The sequence below is a fragment of the Leuciscus leuciscus genome (genome assembly GCF_965113295.1).
Source record: "Leuciscus leuciscus genome assembly, contig: HAP1_SCAFFOLD_602, whole genome shotgun sequence".
NCBI classification, from domain to species: domain Eukaryota; kingdom Metazoa; phylum Chordata; class Actinopteri; order Cypriniformes; family Leuciscidae; genus Leuciscus; species Leuciscus leuciscus.
The window spans coordinates 1-13,224 of NW_028118137.1; the positions used below are offsets into that span (position 1 = coordinate 1).

Below are 13,224 nucleotides of genomic sequence, written 5' to 3' on the forward strand. Positions count from 1 at the left end.
ACTCGCGGCCGCCCGGGCAAGCATAGCGGCCATTTCCGGGTCCGGCTCGGACAACGCTACCACACCCGAAGGGGGCAACGCAGCCGAGTCGTCATCCCCAGAAGATGACCGCTCTCCCTCCGATGCAGCGAACGACATCTGGTCCTCCGGCGGAGCTCCGAAGGAAACAACCGGAGCCACACGAGATGGCCCGGCTGTCTCCATCAAAGACTCCGATGGCAGCGACGCTGGAGGAGTGAGGGGTCTTTCACCCGGTGGGTTATTCCTCACTGTAATTCTCAGACCACCCATGGGATTAGCCGAAGTAGCCTTCTTCTGAACTGAACCAGAAGAAGAACTAGATCGGGGAATCTCCAAAGGGACTCCCCCTCGTCTGAGGGTTCTCAGTCTCGATCTCAACGTCACGATGGTCGTGTTCCCACTGCAGGAACATGACCATCGCGACGTTGAGATTGAGACTGTGAACCCTCAGACGAGGGGGAGTCCCTTTGGAGATTCCCCGATCTAGTTCTTCTTCTGGTTTCAGTTCAGAAGAAGGCTACTTCGGCTAATCCCATGGGTGGTCGGAGAATGGCGATGCAACACTTCCCATAAATCCTGATGTACTCGTTACATCATAAGAAGAATGGCGTCTACGCTAATATTAGTCTCTCTGTTTATACCGAGGTTTACCGCAGTCCGCCGGATCCAGGCCGTATCCAGATCTGATGAAGGACCTGCGCCTGGACGCGACGACAACCCAGTACTGAAGTGTCAACCAGTCTCTCCGTTTACTGAAGTGAGGTGGACTCTGGCCGTATCCAGATCAGATGGTGGACCTGCACCTGGACCCAACCATGACGCATCCCCCGATCTACATTTGTACATTTTAAAGAGGTCATATGATTCTATTTTAAAAGTTCATTATTTTGTTTATTGGGTGTAATAGAATAGGTTAACTTGCTTTTAGTTCAGAATGTCTTTAAATGCCAATCCAAATGCATCTTTTTCCTTCGGGTGTGGTAGCGTTGTCCGAGCCGGACCCAGAAATGGCCGCTATGCTTGCCCGGGCGGCCGCGAGTGTTGGGCTTGTGTGGAATCTTCCACCGTGTCCCGAACCCTCGCGGCTCGACGATTGGTATCTCGGGGCGGGCCGTGCTGGTACTCAGCGCGCCGCCCCAGTGCCATTCTTTCCAGAGGTGCATGACGAAGTGACGAGATCGTGGACGGGCGGCCCGACACAGGTCGACTCCCTCCTCCTCCCTCACCACTCTCGATGGCGGGGCAGTGAAGGGATACGAGGGCATCCCCCCAGTGGAACGGTCGGTGGCGATGCAACTGTGTCCCAAGACTGCATCCACCTGGCGGGGTAACCCCACGCTCCCCTCCAGCGCCTGTAGGTTCTCTTCCAGTCTGACTGGAAAGGCTTATAGTGCGTGTGGAGAAGCTGCTTCTGCCCTGCATGCCATGGCGTTTCTCCAGGTCCACCAGGCCAAAGCGCTCAGTGACATGCTGGAGGGTGGTACCGACCCTGGGGTGCTGCAAGAGCTGCGTACGGCGACGGACCTCGAAAGTCACCGCACGTTCCCTGGTCTAGGCGATGTCCACTCTCGTGGTCCAGGAGCGACACCTGTGGCTCACCCTGGCTGATATGAAGGAGTTGGACAAGAGTAAGTTCCTGAACTCCCCCATATCCCAGGGTGGGCTCTTCGGCGACGCGGTGGGATATGGGGGAGTTCAGGAACTTACTCTTGTCCGACTCCTTCTCATCAGCCAGGGTGAGCCACAGGTGTCGCTCCTGGACCACGAGAGTGGACATCGCCCGGCCCAGGGAACGTGCGGTGACTTTCGTTGCCCGGAGGGCGAGGTCTGCGCCGCACACAGCTCTTGCAGCACCCCTGGGTCGGTACCACCCTCCTGCATGTCACTGAGCGCTTTGGCCTGGTGGACCTGGAGAAGCGCCATGGCATGCAGGGCAGAAGCAGCTTCTCCACACGCACTATAAGCCTTTCCAGTCAGACTGGAAGAAAACCTACAAGCGCTGGAGGGGAGCGTGGGGTTACCCCGCCAGGTGGACGAAGTCTTGGGACACAGTTGCATCGCCACCGACCGTTCCAATGGGGGGGTGGCCTCGTATCCCTTCACTGCCCCGCCATCGAGAGTGGTGAGGGAGGAGGAGGGGACTCGACCTGTGCCGGGCCGCCCGTCCACGATCTCGTCACCTCGTCATGCACCTCCGGAAAGAATGGCACTGGGGCGGCGCGCTGAGAACCAGCACGGCCCGCCCGAGATACCAATCGTCGAGCCGCGAGGGTTCGGGACACGGTGGAGGATTCCACACAAGCCCAACACTCGCGGCCGCCCGGGCAAGCATAGCGGCCATTTCCGGGTCCGGCTCGGACAACGCTACTACACCCGAAGGGGGCAACGCAGCCGAGTCGTCATCCCCAGAAGATGACCGCTCTCCCTCCGATGCAGCGAACGACATCTGGTCCTCCGGCGGAGCTCCGAAGGAAACAACCGGAGCCACACGAGATGGCCCGGCTGTCTCCATCAAAGACTCCGATGGCAGCGACGCTGGAGGAGTGAGGGGTCTTTCACCCGGTGGGTTATTCCTCACTGTAATTCTCAGACCACCCATGGGGTTTTCCGAAGTAGCCTTCTTCTGAACTGAACCAGAAGAAGAACTAGATCGGGGAATCTCCAAAGGGACTCCCCCTCGTCTGAGGGTTCTCAGTCTCGATCTCAACGTCACGATGGTCGTGTTCCCACTGCAGGAACATGACCATCGCGACGTTGAGATTGAGACTGAGAACCCTCAGACGAGGGGGAGTCCCTTTGGAGATTCCCCGATCTAGTTCTTCTTCTGGTTCAGTTCAGAACAAGGCTACTTCGGCTAATCCCATGGGTGGTCTGAGGATTACAGTGAGGAATAACCCGCCGGGTGAAAGACCCCCACGGGCTCCTCACTCCTCCACGTCGCTGCCATCGGAGTCTTCGATGGAGACAGCCGGGCCATCTCGTGTGGCTCTGGTTGTTTCCGTCAGATCTCCGCAGGAGGACCAGATGTCGATCCTCGCATCGGAGGGATAGCGGTCATCTTCTGGCGATGACGACTCGGCTGTGTTGCCCCCTTCGGGTGTGGTAGCGTTGTCCGAGCCAGACCCGGAAATGGCCGCTATGCTTGCCCGGGCGGCCGCGAGTGTTGGGCTTGTGTGGAATCTTCCACCGTGTCCCGAACCCTCGCGGCTCGACGATTGGTATCTCGGGGCGGGCCGTGCTGGTACTCAGCGCGCCGCCCCAGTGCCATTCTTTCCAGAGGTGCATGACGAAGTGACGAGATCGTGGACGGGCGGCCCGACACAGGTCGAGTCCCTCCTCCTCCCTCACCACTCTCGATGGCGGGGCAGTGAAGGGATACGAGGGCATCCCCCCAGTGGAACGGTCGGTGGCGATGCAACTGTGTCCCAAGACTGCGTCCACCTGGCGGGGTAACCCCACGCTCCCCTCCAGCGCCTGTAGGTTCTCTTCCAGTCTGACTGGAAAGGCTTATAGTGCGTGTGGAGAAGCTGCTTCTGCCCTGCATGCCATGGCGTTTCTCCAGGTCCACCAGGCCAAAGCGCTCAGTGACATGCTGGAGGGTGGTACCGACCCTGGGGTGCTGCAAGAGCTGCGTACGGCGACGGACCTCGAAAGTCACCGCACGTTCCCTGGGCTAGGCGATGTCCACTCTCGTGGTCCAGGAGCGACACCTGTGGCTCACCCTGGCTGATATGAAGGAGTCGGACAAGAGTAAGTTCCTGAACTCCCCCATATCCCAGGGTGGGCTCTTCGGCGACGCGGTGGGATATGGGGGAGTTCAGGAACTTACTCTTGTCCGACTCCTTCTCATCAGCCAGGGTGAGCCACAGGTGTCGCTCCTGGACCACGAGAGTGGACATCGCCCGGCCCAGGGAACGTGCGGTGACTTTCGTTGCCCGGAGGGCGAGGTCTGCGCCGCACACAGCTCTTGCAGCACCCCTGGGTCGGTACCACCCTCCTGCATGTCACTGAGCGCTTTGGCCTGGTGGACCTGGAGAAGCGCCATGGCATGCAGGGCAGAAGCAGCTTCTCCACACGCACTATAAGCCTTTCCAGTCAGACTGGAAGAAAACCTACAAGCGCTGGAGGGGAGCGTGGGGTTACCCCGCCAGGTGGACGAAGTCTTGGGACACAGTTGCATCGCCACCGACCGTTCCAATGGGGGGGTGGCCTCGTATCCCTTCACTGCCCCGCCATCGAGAGTGGTGAGGGAGGAGGAGGGACTCGACCTGTGCCGGGCCGCCCGTCCACGATCTCGTCACCTCGTCATGCACCTCCGGAAAGAATGGCACTGGGGCGGCGCGCTGAGAACCAGCACGGCCCGCCCCGAGATACCAATCGTCGAGCCGCGAGGGTTCGGGACACGGTGGAGGATTCCACACAAGCCCAACACTCGCGGCCGCCCGGGCAAGCATAGCGGCCATTTCCGGGTCCGGCTCGGACAACGCTACCACACCCGAAGGGGGCAACGCAGCCGAGTCGTCATCCCCAGAAGATGACCGCTCTCCCTCCGATGCAGCGAACGACATCTGGTCCTCCGGCGGAGCTCCGAAGGAAACAACCGGAGCCACACGAGATGGCCCGGCTGTCTCCATCAAAGACTCCGATGGCAGCGACGCTGGAGGAGTGAGGGGTCTTTCACCCGGTGGGTTATTCCTCACTGTAATTCTCAGACCACCCATGGGATTAGCCGAAGTAGCCTTCTTCTGAACTGAACCAGAAGAAGAACTAGATCGGGGAATCTCCAAAGGGACTCCCCCTCGTCTGAGGGTTCTCAGTCTCGATCTCAACGTCACGATGGTCGTGTTCCCACTGCAGGAACATGACCATCGCGACGTTGAGATTGAGACTGTGAACCCTCAGACGAGGGGGAGTCCCTTTGGAGATTCCCCGATCTAGTTCTTCTTCTGGTTCAGTTCAGAAGAAGGCTACTTCGGCTAATCCCATGGGTGGTCTGAGAATGGCGATGCAACACTTCCCATAAATCCTGATGTACTCGTTACATCATAAGAAGAATGGCGTCTACGCTAATATTAGTCTCTCTGTTTATACCGAGGTTTACCGCAGTCCGCCGGATCCAGGCCGTATCCAGATCTGATGAAGGACCTGCGCCTGGACGCGACGACAACCCAGTACTGAAGTGTCAACCAGTCTCTCCGTTTACTGAAGTGAGGTGGACTCTGGCCGTATCCAGATCAGATGGTGGACCTGCACCTGGACCCAACCATGACGCATCCCCCCGATCTACATTTGTACATTTTAAAGAGGTCATATGATTCTATTTTAAAAGTTCATTATTTTGTTTATTGGGTGTAATAGAATAGGTTAACTTGCTTTTAGTTCAGAATGTCTTTAAATGCCAATCCAAATGCATCTTTTTCCTTCGGGTGTGGTAGCGTTGTCCGAGCCGGACCCAGAAATGGCCGCTATGCTTGCCCGGGCGGCCGCGAGTGTTGGGCTTGTGTGGAATCTTCCACCGTGTCCCGAACCCTCGCGGCTCGACGATTGGTATCTCGGGGCGGGCCGTGCTGGTACTCAGCGCGCCGCCCCAGTGCCATTCTTTCCAGAGGTGCATGACGAAGTGACGAGATCGTGGACGGGCGGCCCGACACAGGTCGACTCCCTCCTCCTCCCTCACCACTCTCGATGGCGGGGCAGTGAAGGGATACGAGGGCATCCCCCCAGTGGAACGGTCGGTGGCGATGCAACTGTGTCCCAAGACTGCATCCACCTGGCGGGGTAACCCCACGCTCCCCTCCAGCGCCTGTAGGTTCTCTTCCAGTCTGACTGGAAAGGCTTATAGTGCGTGTGGAGAAGCTGCTTCTGCCCTGCATGCCATGGCGTTTCTCCAGGTCCACCAGGCCAAAGCGCTCAGTGACATGCTGGAGGGTGGTACCGACCCTGGGGTGCTGCAAGAGCTGCGTACGGCGACGGACCTCGAAAGTCACCGCACGTTCCCTGGTCTAGGCGATGTCCACTCTCGTGGTCCAGGAGCGACACCTGTGGCTCACCCTGGCTGATATGAAGGAGTTGGACAAGAGTAAGTTCCTGAACTCCCCCATATCCCAGGGTGGGCTCTTCGGCGACGCGGTGGGATATGGGGGAGTTCAGGAACTTACTCTTGTCCGACTCCTTCTCATCAGCTAGGGTGAGCCACAGGTGTCGCTCCTGGACCACGAGAGTGGACATCGCCCAGCCCAGGGAACGTGCGGTGACTTTCGTTGCCCGGAGGGCGAGGTCTGCGCCGCACACAGCTCTTGCAGCACCCCTGGGTCGGTACCACCCTCCTGCATGTCACTGAGCGCTTTGGCCTGGTGGACCTGGAGAAGCGCCATGGCATGCAGGGCAGAAGCAGCTTCTCCACACGCACTATAAGCCTTTCCAGTCAGACTGGAAGAAAACCTACAAGCGCTGGAGGGGAGCGTGGGGTTACCCCGCCAGGTGGACGAAGTCTTGGGACACAGTTGCATCGCCACCGACCGTTCCAATGGGGGGGTGGCCTCGTATCCCTTCACTGCCCCGCCATCGAGAGTGGTGAGGGAGGAGGAGGGACTCGACCTGTGCCGGGCCGCCCGTCCACGATCTCGTCACCTCGTCATGCACCTCCGGAAAGAATGGCACTGGGGCGGCGCGCTGAGAACCAGCACGGCCCGCCCCGAGATACCAATCGTCGAGCCGCGAGGGTTCGGGACACGGTGGAGGATTCCACACAAGCCCAACACTCGCGGCCGCCCGGGCAAGCATAGCGGCCATTTCCGGGTCCGGCTCGGACAACGCTACCACACCCGAAGGGGGCAACGCAGCCGAGTCGTCATCCCCAGAAGATGACCGCTCTCCCTCCGATGCAGCGAACGACATCTGGTCCTCCGGCGGAGCTCCGAAGGAAACAACCGGAGCCACACGAGATGGCCCGGCTGTCTCCATCAAAGACTCCGATGGCAGCGACGCTGGAGGAGTGAGGGGTCTTTCACCCGGTGGGTTATTCCTCACTGTAATTCTCAGACCACCCATGGGGTTTTCCGAAGTAGCCTTCTTCTGAACTGAACCAGAAGAAGAACTAGATCGGGGAATCTCCAAAGGGACTCCCCCTCGTCTGAGGGTTCTCAGTCTCGATCTCAACGTCACGATGGTCGTGTTCCCACTGCAGGAACATGACCATCGCGACGTTGAGATTGAGACTGAGAACCCTCAGACGAGGGGGAGTCCCTTTGGAGATTCCCCGATCTAGTTCTTCTTCTGGTTCAGTTCAGAACAAGGCTACTTCGGCTAATCCCATGGGTGGTCTGAGGATTACAGTGAGGAATAACCCGCCGGGTGAAAGACCCCCACGGGCTCCTCACTCCTCCACGTCGCTGCCATCGGAGTCTTCGATGGAGACAGCCGGGCCATCTCGTGTGGCTCTGGTTGTTTGCGTCAGATCTCCGCAGGAGGACCAGATGTCGATCGCCGCATCGGAGGGATAGCGGTCATCTTCTGGTGATGACGACTCGGCTGTGTTGCCCCCTTCGGGTGTGGTAGCGTTGTCCGAGCCGGACCCGGAAATGGCCGCTATGCTTGCCCGGGCGGCCGCGAGTGTTGGGCTTGTGTGGATTCCTCCACCGTGTCCCGAACCCTCGCGGCTCGATGATTGGTATCTCGGGGCGAGCCGTGCTGGTTCTCAGCACGCCGCCCCAGTGCCATTCTTTCCGGAGGTGCATGACGAGGTCCACCAGGCCAAAGCGCTCAGTGACATGCTGGAGGGTGGTACCGACCCTGGGGTGCTGCAAGAGCTGCGTACGGCGACGGACCTCGAAAGTCACCGCACGTTCCCTGGGCTAGGCGATGTCCACTCTCGTGGTCCAGGAGCGACACCTGTGGCTCACCCTGGCTGATATGAAGGAGTCGGACAAGAGTAAGTTCCTGAACTCCCCCATATCCCAGGGTGGGCTCTTTGGCGACGCGGTGGGATATGGGGGAGTTCAGGAACTTACTCTTGTCCGACTCCTTCTCATCAGCCAGGGTGAGCCACAGGTGTCGCTCCTGGACCACGAGAGTGGACATCGCCCAGGCCCAGGGAACGTGCGGTGACTTTCGTTGCCCGGAGGGCGAGGTCTGCGCCGCACACAGCTCTTGCAGCACCCCTGGGTCGGTACCACCCTCCTGCATGTCACTGAGCGCTTTGGCCTGGTGGACCTGGAGAAGCGCCATGGCATGCAGGGCAGAAGCAGCTTCTCCACACGCACTATAAGCCTTTCCAGTCACACCTCGTCATGCACCTCCGGAAAGAATGGCACTGGGGCGGCGCGCTGAGAACCAGCACGGCCCGCCCCGAGATACCAATCGTCGAGCCGCGAGGGTTCGGGACACGGTGGAGGATTCCACACAAGCCCAACACTCGCGGCCGCCCGGGCAAGCATAGCGGCCATTTCCGGGTCCGGCTCGGACAACGCTACCACACCCGAAGGGGGCAACGCAGCCGAGTCGTCATCCCCAGAAGATGACCGCTCTCCCTCCGATGCAGCGATCGACATCTGGTCCTCCGGCGGAGCTCCGAAGGAAACAACCGGAGCCACACGAGATGGCCCGGCTGTCTCCATCAAAGACTCCGATGGCAGCGACGCTGGAGGAGTGAGGGGTCTTTCACCCGGTGGGTTATTCCTCACTGTAATTCTCAGACCACCCGCGGGATTAGCCGAAGTAGCCTTCTTCTGAACTGAACCAGAAGAAGAACTAGATCGGGGAATCTCCAAAGGGACTCCCCCTCGTCTGAGGGTTCTCAGTCTCGATCTCAATGTCACGATGGTCGTGTTCCCACTGCAGGAACATGACCATCGCGACGTTGAGATTGAGATTGATCCCCCGACGTAACGTAGATTGATTCCCCGATCTAGATACCAGTGACGCTGGAGGAGTGAGGAGCCCGTGGGGGTCTTTCACCCGGCGGGTTATTCCTCACTGTAATTCTCAGACCACCCATGGGATTAGCCGAAGTAGCCTTCTTCTGAACTGAACCAGAAGAACTAGATCGGGGAATCTCCAAAGGGACTCCCCCTCGTCTGAGGGTTCTCAGTCTCGATCTCAACGTCGCGATGGTCATGTTCCCGCAGTGGGAACACGACTCATTCACGAGCGCTGCCTCAGCGTGCGCGAGGCCCAAACACAAGAGGCAGTGATCGTGACCATCAACCGGTGGCAGATATTGACCACATCCAGAAACACACGGGTGAAACGTCATCCTGAAAAGGACGCGATCTTCACTCGTGTTACTCTTTCAGAGAACGCTCTCTTAGTGTGCTGAAGCACGCAGGGAGCAACGCGGCAACACAGCGGGGAAACTGCAAGCCCACTGTGTGCACTCAACCAGATACCAGCTGTGACAACAGCTCTTTGAAAGAAGCAGATCGCGTGAAGTGACAGTTGATATCCGGGAGCTCGTGAAGATCACTGCCACGCCGTAACACCAACACAGAGAGGTCTCGAAACAGCAGACTCGTTGAGCTTAGGGAAAACACTATCCAAACACTCATTCACTCAGAGGACACAACCGGTCAGCTCAGAAGCAAAAAGCGATTTGTGTATGCTCTCGCTTCCTCCTTTATACTCGCACTGGCAGGCGGGGCGCAGAATGCAATTCTTGCATGCCAATGTTCATTGGCTCGTTTTAGTTTCACTTGAAGGCAATTGGTCTCCCTAGTGTGATCCCAGTTCGTTGGTAACTCCTACTGACGTGACGTCTCCGTTCCCTCACTCAGGGAACGAGGGTTACCATATGTAACCGAGACGTTTTCACTGTAATGCTGATGATACTCAGCTCTATATTTCTTCACGCCCAGACGAAACTTACCAATTCACAAAATTAACGGAATGCATAGCTGATATCAAAAATTGGATGACTAGTAATTTCCTAATACTTAACTCTGAAAAAACAGAGATTCTAATTATTGGACAAAAAAACTTCCTCACGTAATAATCTAGAATACTGTCTAACACTTGATGGCTGCTCTGTTAAGTCTTCGTCGTCAGTTAGGAACCTGGGTGTGCTCTTTGATACCAATCTTTCATTTGAAAGTCACGTGTCTAGTATCTGTAAAACCGCATTTTTCCATCTTAAAAATATATCTGAATTACGTCATATGCTTTCATTGACAAATGCAGAACAATTAGTTAATGCGTTCATGACATCAAGGCTAGATTATTGTAATGCTCTACTGGGTGTTTGCCCTGCACGCTTAATAAACAAATTACAGCTGGTCCAAAACGCAGCAGCTCGAGTTCTTACCAGAACCAGAAAGTATCTGTCAACACTGCACTGGCTCCCTATTAAACATTGTAAGTAATCAGCAATATTTTAAAATGTATACAAAGCACTAAATGGTTTTGCTCCGCAGTACTTGAGCAAGCTCTTAACGCATTATAGTCCTTCACGTCTATTGCGATCTCAAAATTCCGGATAATAACAAAGTTGATAATACCTAGAATATAAAAATCGACTGCTGGTGGTAGATCCTTCTCCTATTTAGCACCAAAACTTTGGAACAGTCTTCCTAACATTGTCCGGGAAGCAGACACACTCTGTCAGTTCAAAGCCAGACTAAAAACACATCTCTTTGACCTAGCATACACATAACACATTATAGACTTCTACACTGTAAAAAATGTGGCTGCGATTTAGTTATAACAACTTAAAAATTGTTGAGATAACTTAAATATCCAACTTAACTAAAGTTAACTAAACGTAATATTTTAAGTCAAGCATGAACACATACTTTTTAAAGTTGAAACAATGTTGGATTTTAAGTTGTGATAAATAATCGCAGCAATTTTTTTACAGTGTATAATTCAATGTTAGGCTGCATAGATTAGATCAGCCGGAACCGGAAACACTTCCCATAAATCATGATGTACTCGTTACATCATAAGAATGGCATCTACGCTAATTTTGGTGTTTTTGTTTATCCCGAGGTTTTACCGCAGTCCGCCGGATCCAGGCCATATCCAGATCTGACGAAGGACCTGCGCCTGGACCCGATGACAACGCAGTGCGGAAGTGCCAACTAGTCTCTCCCTATGGAGGATCCCTTTACCACTCTACAGATAAAGCGTTGTCGGGAAATTCGTTTCGCGTACCAACCCCGAAGTGACAAAATAAAATAAAATTCTGTATAAAAATTTATAAGGAAAGACCAGTACTTTGTTTAGGCTTGGTTTGTAGGGAATTACAAACCTGCGCACATATATTCAAACACACATAACTATAGAACCAATTCTTAATGCGCATGTGAACGCCATCAGCGTTTCTCAAAGGTTCGCGTTTAAAATCTGTGTAGAGAGAATGGTGTCGTCTTAGCGGCCCCTAACAAATGATCGTTGCGACGGAAGCGAATCAATCAAAACTAACTTTAGCTGGAAAATAACTTTATTAAAGAACCGCTATAAAGCCAAAACAATCTCTGTTACCATAAATTATACGCTTATCTCTATAAAGCTGCTTTGAAACAATCAACATTGTTAAAAGCGCTATATAAATGAGGATGACTTGACGGAGTTTTGGTTCCTTGCCACTGTTGCCTGATCTGCCTTATTTAGGATGGACGATGATGCAATTTTCTTCTAGAAACAAACTTTGTTGTATTATTTTCATGTTATCAATGTGAAGCTGCTTTGATACAATGGCCCTCATTTATCAAAAGTGCATACACCAAATTTCCAGCGTATACCTGGCGTACACCCAAAACCACGGTGACTTTGAGATTTATCAATATGGACGTTGGCGTAAGGCACGCTCAAATCCTACGCCAGCTCAGGAGGTGGTGTACGCACGTTTTGAGTTAGTGCGGAAATGCGCAGAAAAACTATTCCTAACACCACAAAACGCACTGACAAACTAAAGGATATGATATATTATGACCCACTGTAAAAAAACAACAACATAGTAATTATAAACTTCAGTGTTTATTTTTGTGCAACATGGACTTCAATGTTTAATTTGTGTGACTTTACCAAAGCATTTGATTTGTAGGCATATGTATTCCCTCAGTTGCGAGCCTGTGCGCTTTACCTGACGTTTCAGGGTTAGGCCCGGCAGGTGCGCACGGACTGGGTTCAGTAATGAAAGGCTTTCAATGACCAAAAAATAATTCAGACTGACAAAATAATAATAACGACATTCTTCTTCTAAATAACAATAAGCGTCATTAATAATAAAAATCATAATAATAATAAAAAGAATATTACAAATTGTCATGCAATTATTAATGTGAATGAATGGTACTCCACATCACATCATCATCACTATTGTACACCCCAATACATGTGACGTGATACGAAATTAAATGCTAATTGTTTCAAAACACGTGCTGTAAAATAATGCATTGTGATAGGTCATTTGCTCATCCAAGTTTCTCTTCTTTGCTGTCTTCCGTGTGTCCATGGCGTAAAATGAGGGCGTGGGGGAAGCGGAGACTTGAATATATAGGGGCGTGTTATTCTAATGACGATCGGTTTCAGCCGCGGCATTTATCAAGGGCAAGTATTGCGTACACCTGGATTTCAAAGGTACGCACAGCTTCATAAATCAGGCGGTGAGAGGAGTGTAAGCATAATCTTACGCCAACATATACGCCTGTTTCTACGCAAGAATGATAAATGAGGGCCAATCTGTATTGTAAAAAGCGCTATATAAATAAAGGTGACTTGTCTTGTTAATAAATTAATAAAAGAAGAAAAACATGTGGTTTGTGACCTCAGCAGAATTAGTGTGTAAACTTTTTTTGTGGAAAAGATTGCATCATCATAAGTGAGAAAGAAATTTCATTTTAAACAGAAAATACACAATGAGATGTTTGTTTCTTTTTCTCTGTTGCTGACTCAATGTGACAATTTGCTGATGCCAAACGTGTTTGTCGTTCAAAAGTCAGGGTTGCTTTTTTGGGTTACACTTTATTTGATGGTGTCATTGTTACAGTGTAATTATATATTTAAGTACTGAGTTATATTAATCAGCTACATGTACTTACTATAGGGTTAGGGTAGGATTAGGATTTGGTTGAGGGTTAATTGCATGTAATTATGCATAATTTACTGTTATTACTATGGTAAGTACATGTAACATATGTAACAAGGACACTGTAAAATAAAGTGTTACCCTTTTGTAACGGTCACCAGCTGAAGTGCCCTTGAGAGCCA

General features: G+C 53.2%; 1 long non-coding RNA gene across 1 annotated transcript; it reads left to right on the forward strand.

Moving 5' to 3' along the window:
- The first annotated feature begins 8,323 nt into the window (after nt 1–8,323).
- LOC309491816 lies at nt 8,324–12,785 on the forward strand. Its single transcript, XR_014203312.1, has 2 exons — nt 8,324–8,686; nt 11,002–12,785. It is a non-coding gene; the product is annotated as an uncharacterized lncRNA (long non-coding RNA).
- The last annotated feature ends 439 nt before the right edge of the window (nt 12,786–13,224 follow it).